This window comes from Mastigoproctus giganteus, chromosome 8 (genome assembly GCF_048544385.1).
Source record: "Mastigoproctus giganteus isolate SK-2022 chromosome 8, ASM4854438v1, whole genome shotgun sequence".
Lineage (NCBI taxonomy): Eukaryota > Metazoa > Arthropoda > Arachnida > Uropygi > Thelyphonidae > Mastigoproctus > Mastigoproctus giganteus.
In genome coordinates, this window is record NC_143582.1 from 148660204 (window position 1) to 148677632 (window position 17429).

The following is a 17429-nucleotide window of genomic DNA, read 5'->3' on the forward strand; positions in this document are numbered from 1 at the left end:
AAGATGTCTCGTAATCTGCCTTCGCCTGCCTAACCTCCTTTGTAACTTGGTTACAGATCAACTTGTATCTATCATAGGCTTCTGTGTCATGTGTTAATTTGTATGTATCCCATGCATGTTTCCTCTCTGCCATATGCCTCATCAGTTCATCTGACATCCATTTAGGCCTAAACCTTGAACAATATTTCTTAGTTGGTATGTATAGCCTAGTAGCTTCTAAGATAAGTTCTTTGAATGCTTCCCATTTTGCATTTGCTGTTGGTAACATCATCAGTTGGTCCCACTGTATAGAATTTAAATACTGTCTCAGTCCATCGTAGTCGCCTTTACAAAAGCAATAACCCTTCCCTTTACCCCTAATGGTAGTTACCTCTTTGAGTAAATCCCACTTCAGCACACTGTGATCACTGCCACCTAGTGGTTGATTTATCTACAGATTCTTAATGCATGAAGAATCACTGCTGATAATCAAATCAAGAGTATTCTTCCCTCTAGTTGCCTCCTGAACATGCTGATGTAGAAAATGATCATCCAATAAATCCACAAAAGCCTTGCTAGTGTGTGAGTGACCAGCCCCCAAATTCCAGTCAATATCTGGGAAATTAAAATCTCCCATTATAAGATTCTCTGATCCACTGGCCCACTCTATTTCCCTGTACAGTATCTTATTATACTCATCAGAGTCATTAGGCCTATAGCACACTCCTACTCTCAATTTTGATCTCCCAATGCTTATGTCACACCAAACTGACTCGACACTGCACTGGCCAGCGATGTCCACTGGCTTCACTTCCTTGGATTTTATGTATTTCTTAACTAATAGCATAACCCCTCCTCTCTTCCTATCCAGTCTATCCTTTCTGTAGACGTTGTACTCCCCAAATTCCAGTTCTGCATTCCTTATATCTGTGTGACACCACGTCTTTGATATCTCAACAATATCTGCCTTTGATGTTTTGAGCAATACCTCAAATTGATCAAATTTATTTACTAAACTCCTAGCATTGGTGTACACGCAAGTATACATGCACCTATTTCTATTCTTAGCTACCCTAACACAACCCATGTGTTTACTTGTACCGCAATGACTCCCGTCAGTCTCTGAAATATCCTGCACCTTGTTTTTCAGGCTTCTGCTCATTCCAATAGAAGCAGTGCAAGAATCTCTTTCACCTCTGCCAGTGGCTACTGTTAATCTATTGGTCTTTGTCTCCCCCAAAGCTAGTAGTTTTCCGACCCACCTAACACTGCCCCGATAGCATCAGCAAATATTCTTGCACCCTTTCTATTTAAGTGTATCCCATCCCTGTAGGAGCAATCTCTCCTGTTAACAAGTACAGTCCAGGCTGAAAAAATTTCTACCCCTTGAGCCTTGCACAATCTTTTCAGGGCCGAATTGATCGACAAGGCTCTCATCATATACTCCCTCCTATCTTGTCTGATCAGAATTGCAGACACTTTCAAATTCAACCCTATTTCACGGCTTTTTTTCAACAGTGACCTGTACTTGTTAAGCAATTCTGCCGGTCTCCTACTCTTGATATCATTAGTGCCAACGTGTACAACTATATCACCTTTTGTGCCCTTAAAAGATGATATCTGCTCTACAATGTCATCAACCTTTGCCCCTGGCAGACATACCCTGGTCCTGTTCCACCTATCCTTTTTACAAAGCATGTTCCCCGTTTCCCTGACAATAGTCACCAACAACTATTAGTTCCTTTGGGACCAGCACATTTTGCCTTGGGGGTTGCCGCTGTTTTGCGCGACGACCAAGTGCAAGCTCTGGCGTTGATGTGGGCAGCTGAGAGCTTGATGGGCCCCTTAATTTAGTTCCTTCGAGGGCATCCACCCTCTCCTTCAAGCTCTCCTCATATAGGCCCATAAGAACGCTGAGTTGTTGCCTGATTTCGATACACTCCTTGCATCGCACACACACAAAGACATCCCCCATGGCAATATCATGTCCCGTACCTGAATGCTCCACAAACATCATGCAAGCTGTGCATTTTAGAAGGCTGTGATTCAGAAGGCAACTGCCCCCCTCAGTTCTCCTCTGAGCCACAGCACTTCCATTAGCTTGAGCCTTTTGTTTTGCTGCTCTGGTCTGAGTCATGTTTCTTTTAATTTAAATAAAATTTCAATTTCAGTTTATAACCCTAAATTATCTCCCAACACAGTTATAACGGGATATATATATTTTTAGTGTCAAGTATTAATTATCTCCGAGTTCCCTTTATATAACTTCCGTATCAGTTATGTATTAATTAATTAGGTTACGTTTGTAATCTAAGTCGGTATATGTATTTAGTTAAAAGTACAATTTAAATGCCAACGAAGTTCAAGAAGTTTAATAGATTTTACCGATCACTGAAAATATTATAACCTATACTATACTAACGCTATCTAGGTTCGATATATAACGATCGTATGACAAAGACAAAGGCGGGAAGTTACTAACGGTAATCTATGGACACTTAAGTATTAATTAACTTTCAAATCTCGCTGTCTCAATTCAGAATAAACTAACGATCCTTACTAGGTCTATAAGCTGCTTACAAAAAATAATTTGATGTAAAAAATATTCAATAAGCGGCTAAATATGGCTAAAAAAAAAAACTTCTCATTCAGCGGAGTTGCGACTTGTAACACGTGTATACTCTTACTGTCATGTTATTTTAAATAACGGCTCACAAAGATTCATAGAAAATTTCATTAAATAACATAATTGCCAAATGGGAGAGCTGAAAATGTTTATTCTCAAAATGACATCAGGACAACAGAAAGCATTATGTATGCTGTGAATCAAAGTTTAAATCTGTCAGTGATGTGAAAGTATTACCAGTTGAAGTATGGGAGAAAGCATGTGGTAACTGCTACTGTATCCAGCAACAGTTGAAAAACTTTCAAGAAACAAGTGGTAGTCTGCAGTCAAAATATCATTTTGACCTGTCTTGTGGGATTTTTCCAACAGGACTGCATTTTGAAACAAATCCTCAGGTTTTTTTTTGCCATGTATTACTTTATCATTAGTTCTCTCATAGATAACCATATAGTCTATTAAGTTCCACTAAGAACTGATTTCTAGTTATAGTATGGCTTGTGCACATCATCTAGTTCATTGCACAATTTTAGGGGTGCTGAGTCAATTGTATCAGGTATAGTTAGCCAACTTCCTGGAAGTATTTGTGTTTATGTAAACTGTAAAATGAAAACTTGAAAATGCCAAAATTTAGTATGGGAAAGCTACTAAGAGGTCAGACTCGGGAAATTTTATACAGTGTTGCTGAGTATTTATTTTCAAAAAAGTCAGATTTTCATATAAAGAATTATATCTAAGCTACAGTGAAGCACCAAAAGTTTGTGAAACCACATTTAAAAAAAAAAGTGTTAAAAGAAGGTCAGCAAGCTCTGGAATGTTGCAGGAAAATAATGTTTTCTATTCCTACTGGTAAAAAGAATAACCACATTAAAAGAATAGAAATAGATGACTTTATGAAATGCACTATCTGTTACAAAATCCACAATTCATTTGCAAAAACATTTCTGTTTCTTTAAATAAACTTTTGCCTGTAGTAAAGGAGGACTTAAAATTGGATTGCTTTGAACTTCTTCAAAAAAACAATTAAATTGACCAGTTATAAGTGGGAAGAAATGCCTGTTCTAGAAGGAAAATATTGAGAAATCAATTAATATTTTCCTGTATAATTTCATTTAATTACTAAATTAAAGAGATCGGTTATAAGTGGAAAATATTAATTGAGAAATCGGAAAGAGCATCCTTGCGGTATCAATACTTAAAAAGGATAAGAAGTACTAGATCTAATGGAAAACAAATATATCTCAATGAAACATTTGCATTCCATGCACACAGTAGATGCCTCAGTAGCCAGGTGGGCAGGAGTAGCAGTGCATAGCACACGCTTCTCGATTAGACCGGGGTTTGAGCCCGTGACCACCAAATACGGAGGAGGCGAAAAGGTCAGGGAATGACCACCGCATATCCCCGGAGCAATATGGCCTTAGTTGCTAATGCTCCAAAAAACCAAATAACAAGAACAACATGCACACAGTAGGAAGTTGCTAATTGGAGAGTGAAAGTGGCATGCTTAAAGCAATTGGGAAGGGCTCATGATTGATTATTATTCACTCTGGTGGAGATAAAGGCTTTGTAAATGATGCCTAGTAACTTTTAAATTGAAGGATAAGACTTGTGACTATCATGATAATGTGAACTTTGAAACTTCAGAAAATGGGTCGATAATAATTTACTGCCAAATGTATTATAGTGTTATAGTAATGGACAGTGCCAGCTACTGTTCTGTACATTATAATAAAAAAAAAAACAAATTTCTCTACTTTAAAAAGAGATATACAGCATTGGCTACAGGAAAACGGTGTTCAGTGATGATTAAAATTTTGTTTAAAGTTTCTCCGATACAACTCAAATACAAAATCTATGCCATTTTGAAAACATATGGTCATACTGTATTTTTACCTTCTCCCTATCAGGCCGATTTAAATCCTGTCAAACTTGTATAGGGAAAAATTAAACGGCAAGTTGCCGAAAATAAGTTCTTTTTCTCTGGGACAGCTTTAAAGAATTGGCCGAAAAAATTTTTTGAACAGTCTACTGATAAATGGAAGAAATGTGATCATGTAATTAGTATTAAGAACCAATATTTGGAAAATGAAAGTTGAATCGATGAGTAAATTGACAGACTTATGAAGATGAAGTGTGTGTGCAGCGCACACACACTTCATCTTCAAATACTGAAAATTGCAATTCAGTTTCAATTGATGAGAATTTGTGGTTCATCACTTAAGATGTCATAAGTAAATTGACTTCGATTTTCAATTTTGGCATATGATCCAATAACGCTTATTTCAAAATACAGGTAACTCTCATTTTGCACTTGTGCGATTTGCTCCAATTCGCAATAGTGGCGATCACTAACCACAACGGCATTTTTATTTATTTATTTAATTATTTTATTTTTGCAATTTTTTTATAAATTGAAAGTTTAAAATCATCAGACAAAATTTATCGGCATCATACTGTGCTATGTATCATGCAGTTCACGTGACTTAGAACAATCTGAGCCAATTAGCAATTAGTGCATCCGTATCAGAGACGAGAAAGATTCTTGCCCTCAAAGTAGCCACTCGTGGATGTGTGTGGTTAAGAGGTACATGCAGTGAAGCATTCAGTTGGTTGTTGTTTACGCTATTTACATGTGTTGGAAATTTATTACGATAACATTTTTTATTAATTGCATGCTATTAATAAATTAAATAATAATAATAGTGATAGCGGTGTGCAGTTTTTGCCAATTGTGTTAAAGTTTTTAATTTAATAGAATAAAGAGATGCCATGTCTGGTAAAAGAAGTTCATTGAATCCTAGTGTAATATTTGGTGGATGAAATCTGGTGAAAGCCACCCTAATGTGTATAGGGCTATGAATATGCTTCCATCAACTATTACTACAACTATGAAGAATGCTAATAAAATAAAACAATCGATTCAAAGTGGAGGGTAAAATTTTTGGTGCCAGGAATCTAACCCTATGATTTCCGATTTGACTCCATTATATAAAGGGTTCCATTTGCGCCTATCCCCCCAGGAATCTAACCCTGATGTAAATAGAAGGCTATCTGTACTGTATAGTTTATGATGTACATTATTTAGTGTGTTACAAAAATTCAAATAATCCATTTGTGCAGTACTCTATATATTTGTAGTGGAAATCACATTTACTGCCAGGTAAAATTACTGAAATTATAAAAATAACATAATACTTTCAGTGAAATACAAATGACGTACACTTAAAAATACTCTACCCTATAATTTTAAATACAGGCAACCCCCATATAACACGGTATTTCTACAACACGGTTTTGCTCTAACATGATTGATAAATTGGGGTAATCTTCGCACAACACGGTACTTATAAACATGATTTCGCCCTAACACGGTTAGAGAATTTTGGTAAACCTCGCATAACACAGTATTTTTGAGCTTTTGTGTGGGAAAACCCTGCTATTATGTTGGATGTAATTTTTCAACATTTCCACTCTTTTTGAATCCCCGCTGTTGACTCGCTAGTCAAAAAAAAATTATTGAGAAATCCCTGTATTTTATTTTGTTGGGAAATCCCCGTGTTATGTTCTGTGCTATTGAACTTGTGGAAAAAAAATCTAGATTTCAAAGTTTTATTACTATTGGATAGCATACCAGGCCATCCAAAAGATTTAAGTCATCCAAAGCATTGAAGTTATGTTCCTACTGCCACAGTTGTACTGGGTTAATACAACTTCTTTCATTCAGCTGTTAGGTCAAGGCATTATATCCACCTTTAAAACTCATTCCATCAGAAAATCATTACAATTGATTTTTGATAAAATAAATTCCAAATCTATTGAAGTAATGGAGGCATGGAAACAATTTCTCAATTGTGGACTGTATCGGAATCGTAGCTTTATTGCTGAAAGAAGTAAAACCATAGACGTTAAATGTGTGTGGAAAAATGTATGGCCAGAGTAACTTCATTCAGGAAATATGATTGAATGGGCAGAAAACGGAATCAGTGCAATAGTAGAACTTGCTATTTCGGTAGGAGGGGAAAGTTTTGATGATACAACTACTGAAACCCTCGTGGGTAGCACAGTTGATAGAATCGCCCTCCTCCCTGCACCGGGTGGAAAAAACCTGAGTTTGAATCCTGTCAATAACGAGAGGAATTTTTATGGGTTTTTTCACAAAGTGTGAATGGGTTAGTCGGGCTCAGGCAGCATAGTTTTTTTCTCCCGAAAACTCGGGTTTTTTGTCCAGCAAAATAGAAAATTGACCTTAGGACATACGCAATTTATAGACAGTAACATGGCCTTAGTTGCCGATGCTCCTAAAAAAATGAAAAAAAAAATTAAATGATTACTGAAGACATTCAGGAATTACTGTTAGAAAAAGAGGCTGGCGAAGCGGATTTTGTGTAAATGGCATTGGACGTAAAACCAAATCAATTCGGAGAATGATAGCGCAGATAAATTCTAAACTTTCAAATTTTACACTAAAAAGGAAGGCATAAAGTTAGTCAAGCAATTAGAATCTTATTTTTTTGAATGCAGATTCTTGAATGAAAGGAGCCCAAATTGAAAAGGAGAGCTTCAAAAAATGCTTAGTTCCATATGATGTGGCATTCACAAAAATTTATCAAGCGAAAGCACACAAACCCAGATTACTGATTTTTTTTTTTTTTTAAGAGAGTAGAAGATACACGAAATCTAGAATGGTGTATATTTGTTAGCTTTTGGAATATAATCCCTCTTTTTGTACTTTTTCTTAGTCTTTTAACACGGTTTTGCATAACACAACATTTTATAGGAATCTAACTACCGTGTTATATGAGGGTTACCTGTACAGAATTTCCTTCCATTACCTGCCAAACAGATTTTCCAGTTGACCTTAAACACCTAGGCACTCCGTAGCCGAGTGGTCAGGAGCGGGGGTGCAGTAACACACGCTCCTTGAGTAGACCGGGTTTCAAGCCCCTGACTGCTAAATACGGTTGATCTGCCAATCCGCACTGGACCAGTGTGGCAGATTATGGTCCATTTCCCTCAACATGAATTGTTGAGGAGGCTTCCATCCTGCAGTGGGTTGATAATGGCTGCAGTTTACCTTTTTTTTTACCTAGTCACTGAGGAATATTCAGCTGAAGCCTTCAGAAGCTTTGAGATTTGTCACAGCCTCCACAACCAGATTCCTTTATTTTTTTTTTCTTTGAGATTTACTTGAGCAGCTTTATAGAGGTTATTACAATGTTTTAGTTATTGAAGTGGCTTGAATTCATGGTACTGAATGCAACCTGAAGAGAATTTGAGAGCTTAAGAATCCCAAAAACTTGAGATTGTAACCCCCAAGCAACAAAATTAAAGTTTAATTTTGTTGCTTGCTTTCACACAAAAGTAAGATGATATAAGCATAAATGATTTTTCTCTCGACAAGACAAGTGTTAATGTTGTAAATAAAATTATAATTAAAAAATTATACTAATGGTGACAGCAGAAAAGCGGATTCCCCCCCCCCACACACCACTAAAGATGGATCGAACATTGTAGAGTTTATGGTAGTTTCCATTACACAGTGAGCTTCTCATATAATTAGATTTGACTTGAAGATAATAACATGTAACCTCTTTGGAAAATGCATATGATTATTAAAATACTGTCTTACATTAATATCATCAAAACAATGGCAGAGCTGATAAGATTGGAAAATGCTGAAATGGGTTCCAGAAGACATGGGCTCTGCTGCATTGAGTTATAATGGAAATTTGGTTGAAATCAAAACTGTTGCATTGTAGTAGTAGTGGCAAATGATGCAAGAAAGCAAAATTATATAGCATCAGCCAAAAAAAAAAAAAAAAAAAGTGCTACACATTTCATTCATCCATACCCTCCAAGAATTTGTTTAGTGGTTCCTTGAAGCCTGTTCAAAAAATCAATCACACGCTAGCTGAAGGCAAACTTATGTACATCTGTCCTCCAACCATCCTTCCTCAATTTGAATTTGTTTCCCCTCATGTGTGTAGTCTCAGCAAGTGGAAGAACCCCAGAGGCTCACATCTAGTGATTATAGGCTTGGCACACCCAGGGTCCTGAGCTGGATATCATCATTCTTCTCTTTCTTGGTGATTCCCTTCTACTTCTCTCTCTCTCTCAGGGTAATTCAGAAATTTTTTTTTTTTTTTTTTTTTGCCTGGTGCAGCATAAGCTTTAAGCTTCCTTGCACCATAAGACTAATAATAATAATAATAATGCCATTAACATTCAGCTTAAACAACCCATTCAAGTCTTTAAACACCTCAATCAGATCTACCTGCAGGTAGATCTGATTGAGGTGTTTAAAGACTTGACTCAAGACGGTAGTCTTGAGCTGCTGTAATTTGCAGAACTCAAGCCTTTCTAGGTAAGAGCACCCTTTTATTCCCTTCACCATTCTGGTTGCCCTTCTCTGCACCCATTCCAGCAGATCTACATCCTTCTTAAAGTGAGGCCTTCAGACCTGTATACAAATACTCAAGATGTGACCTAACCATGGCCTTGTAAAAAGGGAAAATCACCTCCTTATCCTTGCTAACAAAATTTCTGTATATCATTGACACAACCCTGTGGGCTGTTCTGGCAGCTTGTCTGCACTGCTTAGAGAATTTCATATCTGACTGCCCAATTACCCACAGGTCTTTCATTTTTCACTACCCTGAGTGTAGTACCACAGTTGGTATGTTAATCTGGGATTACTGCTACCCATATTCAGTACCTTGCATTTGTGAATGTTAAACTTCAACTGCCATTTCTCAGCCCATTGACTTACTTATCCTAGATCTTGTAATAGCTCACCCTGATTACTGTCATTCACCACCCTACCCACTTTTGTATCATTTGCAAAGTTAGACATTAAGCTAAGCCTGCTATGATATGCCTTCATCGGTATTATTAATAAATATTGAAAACAACGATGGGTTCAGCAACCTGAACCCTGGGGGCTCGCTCCACTTGTAACATTAGTCAACTAAGAGCAACATTAATAACTATTCTCAGTCTTCTTCCACTCAACCATCCCTTTATCCATGACAATAACTTGCCTTTAATGCCACAATGCTTCAGTTTGTACAGCAGTCTTTTATTTGCAACAGTATCAAAAGCCTTCCTGAAATCAAAGTATATGATATCAAAATTATTTTCTTGCATTCAGTTCCTTGCTCACCTGCATCATACTATCCAGTCAGATTGGTTAGACAACACTGCCCCTTAACAAGTCCATGCTCTGACTGCAGTATAATTGCATTCCTGTCTAGATGGTCCTGCATTACTTCTTTAACCTTCAAGCCCATGACCACCAAATACAGAGGATGTGGAAAGGTCAGGGAATGACCACCGCATATCCCCGAAGCAATATGGCCTTAGTTGTTAATGCTCCTAAAAACTAAATAACAAACAAACTTCTTTAACCAGTGACTCCATTATTTTCCCTGGAACAGAAGTTAAGCTAACAGATCTGTAATTATTCATGTCACCTTTTGATCCCCATTATGAATTATGGATGCATTCACACATCTCCAGTGCATACAGACACTTTCCTTTAATTCCATGGATGCTCTCATAATTATGGCTAAGAGTTTGCTTATCTCCTTTGCTTCCTCCCTTAATTTACTGGACAGATCTATCCATCCTAAGTGCCTTTTTTTTGCTTAGATTCAACAATTTTACACTTGCCTTTCAGTTATCACAAAATCCTTTACCTCCTCATTAGAATTTGATAAACTACTGGCGTACCCTTCCTTAAAGAATTCCTCATGTGTCAGTGTAAATTCAGAATACCATCCAGTTTGTTAACAACCTTAGCAGGGTCATCAACAGTTAGCCCATTGACATTAAGTGGCCCCATTTAGAATTTGTGTTGGTCCCACTGCATAGAATTTAAAAACTATATGAGACCACTGTAGTCACCCTTACGAAAGCAGAAGCCTTTCCATTTACCCTTGACTGTAGTTATGTCTTTAATTAAATTCAACATTAGTACACTGTGATCGCTGCTATCCAGTGAGTCTTTTACCTGCAGATTCTTAATGCATGAAGAATCACTGTTGGTAACCTGATGAAAAGTATTGCTTCTTCTTGTTGCATCTCTGACATGCTGCTGTAGAAAAGTCATCCGATAAATCTACAAAAACCTTGCTACTGCGTAAGTGACTAACCCACAGATTCCATCAACACCTGGAAAGTTAAAATTCCCAATTGTTAGACATTCTGATTTACTGGGCCACTCTATTTCTCTGTATAGCTGTTTGGTACATCAAAATAATTAGGCCTACAACACACTCCTACTCTTAATTTTCCCAATGATTGTATCACACCAAGCTGACTCAGTATTGCACTGGTCACCCATATTGATTGGATGCACTGCCTTAGCTTTAATATGCTTCTTAACTAAAAGCATAACCCCCCCCTCCTGTGTATATCATACTCCTCGTATTCAAATCAGCATCATTTATGACCGAGTCTCAGCTGTCCCTGCGATGTCTGCATTTGATGACTTAATCAGTAGTTAAAATTCATTAAATTTATTTACAGTGCTCCTAGCATTAGTGCACGTGCAAGCATACATGCACATGTTCCTACTCGGAACATGTGCATGTGCATGTATTCCCAAACACGGCCCATGTATTTACTTGTTCTGTGATGATCCATAGCAGGCTTGAAATCCTGACACCTTGATTTCCAGGCTGCTACACATGGTCCAGTTGTAAGCAGTGTATGAATCACTAACTTCTGCCTGTGACTCTAGTTAATCTATTAATCTGTGTATCGCCCCCACGCTAGCAGTTTTACGACCTACCTATCACTTCCTCGATCGCATCAGCAAATATTCTTGCATACCTTCCATTTAAGTGTATCCCATCCCTGTATAAACACAGTCTCTCCTGTTAACAAGCACAGACTATGCTGAGAAAAATTCTACCATAATCTTCGTACGTTCTCTCCACTGCAGAATTGATTGACAAGGCTCTCAACATGTGCTCCCTCCTATTGTGTCTAGGTAGAATTAGTGACACTTTCAAATTCAGACCAAACTCATCAATTTTTACAGCATTGCTCTGTACTTATTAAGTTTGTCCTCCTATCTCCTACTCTTAATATATTAGTGCCAACACGTACAACAGTATCACCTTTTGTGCCCTTAAAAGATATTTGTTCTACTGTGTCATCTACTTTTGCCCCCGGATGACATACCTTGCTCCTATTCCACCTATCCTTTTTTGCACAGCATACTTCCCATTTCTCTGATAATTCCAGTCAATGCCTAAAAAAATTAAAATCCCCAATTATAAGACATTCTGATTTACAGGCCCACTGTATTTCTCTGGATAGATAAATACAGTGGGCATGTAAATATAGAGGATGTCTGATAGAGAATAATTACCTCCTGTTGGACCAGAGCATTGTGCCTTGGGGATTGCTGCTGTGTTGCCTGATGCACAAGTGTGAGCTTTGGCACTGAATTGGGTATCTGAGAGATTGATGGACCTCCAATTTTAATTCCTTCAAAGGCATCCACTCTATTCTTCAAAATAAATGCCCATCAGAACACTAAATTGTCACCAAATTTCTTCACACTCTCTGCAACAAACACACGTAATGAAATCACCCTTGTTTATATAATGTTCTGTTCTGTTGCAAAAATTGTTCAAGTTGCATATTTTGTAGATAAATATGCAACTTGAACAATTGGTCGTGATTCATAGGAGAATCTCCCCCAAGCCACAGCACCCCCACTACTTTGTGCCTGTTGCTTTGCTGCTGTAATCTGCAGCATGATTTCTATTTAAATACAGTTTAATTGTTAAATTGACAATAGTACACTAAGCTAATAGATTCCTAAATGCAGTGATATGTATTATGCTATCAAGTTTGTTATACTTTGGGCTTTCAAGTTCAAGACATACATTACACTATGCTGTTACGTTCACAGAGTTTTAAATTAGTTATATCCTTACTAAAGTAAAATTCCTTAACTAAAAGCAAAAAAAAAAATATGCCAAACTACATGATTAGAAACTTCGGGCTACTTATTTATCACATATAAAACCTTACTATTCCACTGTACTACTACTTGCATGCTACGATATTTGCGGCAACACAAATACAAGAGCTCTATGAATAATAAGTCTTAATCTACAAAATCATTAGCTGAATTTAAAAATAAGCTAACAAACTTGACTAAGACTTAAATTATTTATAAAACCTATTTATAAAATAATTTATTTATACATTTTTAATATTTTTGCTAACTGGTAGTCTAAAACGCTGATGGAACTGATGTTCGGGTGACACTCAAGGCAAGTGGACCTAATTTTGGTTAAGTCCTGTTGGTCTGTGAAACCGAAATCCTCTGCTTGCAACTTCACAATGGTGGGACTGTTAGTAAGACTGGGTATAATCCCCATGTACAAGTTGAGAAATATGGCACCTACCACATTGTGGGTGACTATACAGGTGCAAACCAATGTAAGCAGCAGTCGAGCTGTGCTGCCCTAACAGAAGAATGCTGCTCCTCTGTGTTACCAGGCAATACTAGATGGTAGATGACTCTCACTAACTGGTGCAATACCACCTCTTTGCTTATTGCAGGCTTGAAGTGATGGAACCCAATTTTAGTCTCCAGAGCAAAGCTCTGGTAAACCCTCCTCCCATCTTTCCATCATACAGTATGATTGATGTCTTTTGAAGTTATGTTGAACACCACAATGAGATTTAATCTTCTTTACATTTCGAGGGTACAGCTCTAAAACGGTGTTCGCTGGCCGGCCACTAGTTAGTACACTGGACTGAACCTCTTGGTAACTCTTTAGATGGCTTTCGGATCAGCTAGTGTATAATCTTGCTGCCTCTACTCTGCCAGACAGTGACTGGAGGGAGTCCAAGTAGTGTGTGTGTTGGGGGAGGGGCATTGTCTAGGCCATGTTATGTTAAGGACTTAGTTATATTCTTACCATGTTTGATAGTGTATAACAGAGCAATGGTGCTCAATACGTTCTACGTTGATATCAATATTTGTAGAAGAATAAAAGAAATGTATCTCAATATGATACGTAGAACACTTCCTTATGATACTCTCCAAAAATTAATTTAATTTATGATACTTCTTATGATACTCTCCAGAAATTAATTTAATTTCTGGTGAGTATCATACGGAAGTGTTCTACATATTATATTGAGGTAAATTTCTCTTATTCTTCTACAAATTCTTACCATGTGTGTGCCACATCCTAAAATTTTATTACTTCATACAGCACCTCCCCCCCCATCTTTTATTATTACTGAATACACCATGAATTGTCAAACTAATAGAGCAAACTTATCTGCAAAAATATCTAAACTTCTAAACACTTCCTCGTTCATTTCACAAATATACTTGGTCCTGGTCCTAATCTCAGTGATGTTCATTACCACTTGTTCAGATTACGACCCTAAGGGGGCATAAATTAAGAAAAGACAGATGTAGAATAGATGTGCGGAAATTTGCCTTTAGCCAGTGGGTGGTTAATTGCTTGAACAAACTTCCATTTGTTGTTATGGAAGTTGATAGGTTAAATAAATTTAAAGAGAAACTGGATAGGCATTTGGAGGGAATGGTGTTCTTTCTTGCTTTCTTGCATCACATGCCACTACTACTACAAACATAGAAGTATACTTGATTATTTTATCATGAAGGTGCAAGACATGTTTCTGAAAGTTTAACTTACAATGTATAATAGTACCCAAAAATTTGAGTCAATCATGGAAAGGGGTGGGGCGAAGCACAACCAAAAAGTTTAACAGTCAGAGGTCTGGAAATGTAAAGCTTGCCCTTAAGATAAAGAAGCTTAGTCTTGTCAGGAGAAATGGTAAGTTTATTAATAACCAACCAAGAGCACAGATTATTCATGATGTTACTGGCAGTACTTTCCAAAGAAGAATGAGAATTACTGAGGACAAGAAGCATCAGATCATCGGCATGCAATTTTGGAAGCATTGGAAGTTAAATGGAGAAGTCACTCATCTAGATCCAAATCTCAGATGAGTGGACCGAGCACTGAACCTTGAGCATCCTCAAGAAACAAAGCAACTAAGTTTCTAAGTACCAGAAATGACTTGGATGGGTTGGAGGAGAAAGTACTTACAGAGTTGAGAGGAGAATTGAGCAACCCTGAGGTGAGCAAAAATGCTCACCAAAGTTCCACCAAAAAGTTCCACTGTTCTACCAAAGGGAGTCAAAGGCTCCAGAGAAATCTGGGAAAATAGCCATGTCATATTTAAACATGCAGTTGTTTTCTCTGGAAAGAAGTTCAACCAATGCTTCCTCAGTGCTCATTATAGCCTTGGATGATAATCCACCATAAAATCCTTAAACAACCAAACCAGCCTACTCAGTTCCACACTGGTCACAGTACTTTAAAGAGCATTCAGTAAAAAGACAATCTAGATGGGCAGCAATAGATTGCTCAGAGATTTTACCCAAGTTGCACAATAAAGCAATAGGACGATAGGCCTTAGCAGAAGTAGGAGTTGCCAGGTTTGGAAATTAATTTTAACAACATCTCCCAAAAGACAGGAAAAGTTTCCTCATTGAAACATTATAGAGTGTAACAAAGACAGATGGATAGAGTTTCTGTAGTCATTTGATAAAAATCCCCTTGAGGTTATCGAATCCAGGACAACTATTGTTATTGATTTTAGAGATTGCCAAAACAACCTCCTTCAAGAAAGGTCACCTCGGACTGGAGATGTGCAAATGTATCCCTAATTCACAAAGGGATCAAAGGGTGGCACGTGTTGTTACAGACCTGTTAGCTTAACTTCTATTCCAGAGCAAATAATGGAGTCACTTGTAAAAGAATTAATGCAGGATCATCTAGACAAGGCTGCAATTGTACTTCAGACATAGTGCAAGTTTGTTAAGAGGAAATTTTGTATCACCAATTTGATTGGATACTACGATGTAGTAGGCAGATGGGCTGAGAAACGGTAATTGAAGTTTTACATTGAGAAATGAAAAGTACGGGTAGCAGTAATCCCAGAATAACATACCAACTGTGCATTACTAAACTCAGGGAAGTGGAAAATGAAAAAGACCTGGGGGTAATCGTGCAGTCGGATATGAAGTTCTTTGAGAAATGCAGACAGGCTGCCAGAACACCTCATGGGGTTTTGTCAGTGATATTCAGGAATTTTGCTAGCATGGATAAGGAGGTGATTTTCCTGTTGTATAAGGTAATGGTCAGGCAACATCTTGAGTACTGCATTCAGGTCTAAGGGCCTCATTTTAGAAAGGATATGGAGCTGCTAGAATGAGTACAGAGAAGGGCAACGATATTGGTGGCAAGAAAGGCTTCAGTTCTGCAAATTGCAGTATCTGGAGACTAGGCATCTGTGAGTTGTTTAAGGCTTTGAATGGATTGAGCAAGCTCAGTGTTGATGGAATTCGTCCTCTTGCTCAGATTATATATATGAAGGGGCCCAAATTTAAATTGACAAAGACCATTTAGCCAGTTGGTTGTCTGCTGGAATAAACGTCCATCTATTGTTATGGAAGTTGATAGCGTAAATAAATTTGAGGTAGAACTTGACAAACTATTGGATGGAATGAATAGGTGAAATAGGAGGTGCTTTTTTTTTTTTTTTTTTTTTGCTGATGCTGTATAAGCTTATTTTCTTGCATCATTTGCCATTACTAATGCTGACTTCAAAAATTTAATGCAGTCATAGTCATGATGAATAAATTTGGTAAATTGCGGGCTTGCTTTAGTGGCCATCTGACTCTCTGTAATGACGTCCTAAGACTAAAGCATTCCTTATGCCAAGTAATATATTAACTTTAAATAGAATTGTATTTGGAGAATTAGATCATTGTGTTGAGTAGTTCTATTATGAAAAGTTTTTTGATCCAAATTGGAATGAATCAGTTAAAAAAAAAAAAAAAAAAAAAAAGTAGAGGAAGTTTCTACTAGACTTCTATATTAGTGATGATAAAGAAATAAATATTTTGCAGTGTTGGCTCTAATTCCATAATAATGAAAAAAGGAAAAATTAATATACAGTGGCATTTGGTTGGAGAATTGACAAGTGCATATTTAGCCAGGTGGAAAAACCTGAATTCAGATCTTCTCCCTTTGCTGAAGCTTTGAGTCAGCATTTCTGAAGATGGCAAGATCTACAACAATATTTTTCTTGATATAATCAGTTGATGTCAGACAATCCAAACAGAAATCCACAGACAGAAATATTTGTGGTACGTTAACATTTGAAAGCATACTGTACTGGTAAGCAACCCTATGACTGTATTTTAATATAAAATTTAATTTCTAGTGCAGTATGGACTTCTCACCTATTACAATGTATGGTATGGGCAACACATCTCACCTATTACAAAAAAAAAAAGAAAACTCCTGTACAGTTGCCCGACCTCCAGTGTTTCAATATTCAAAAGTTGGCATCTGTGCTATACAATTCCTTGTTATTTACTTAATAAGAAATGATCTAAATCTCTAAGGGCTTCTTTGCCCACCTTAAGCATATACAGTTACATGAAATCTGATAAATAAGACAAACTATTTGCATATGAATAAGCATATTCTGGCCTAAGTTATCATTATGCCTCTGAATATCTATACTATAACATAATACCCCTAAAGCTTATAAGCTAAATTATTATTATTAGCCATATGGTGCAAGGAAGCACTCACCAGATGTGAGCCCCTGGGGCATACTCAATCTTCTATCTCACTTATAAATTATAAGTGCAATAGAAGATTGAGTATTATTTATATAATAAGCATATTAAAATAAGTCAGTATCGCCCATTTTCATCTTGGTTACCAAAAGAATT

At 37.1% G+C, this 17429-nt stretch overlaps 1 protein-coding gene across 1 annotated transcript in view; it reads left to right on the forward strand.

Moving 5' to 3' along the window:
- Positions 1-17429, forward strand: part of LOC150081911 (uncharacterized) — a 370485-nt gene that overhangs the window by 104360 nt on the left and 248696 nt on the right. The window lies entirely within an intron of this gene.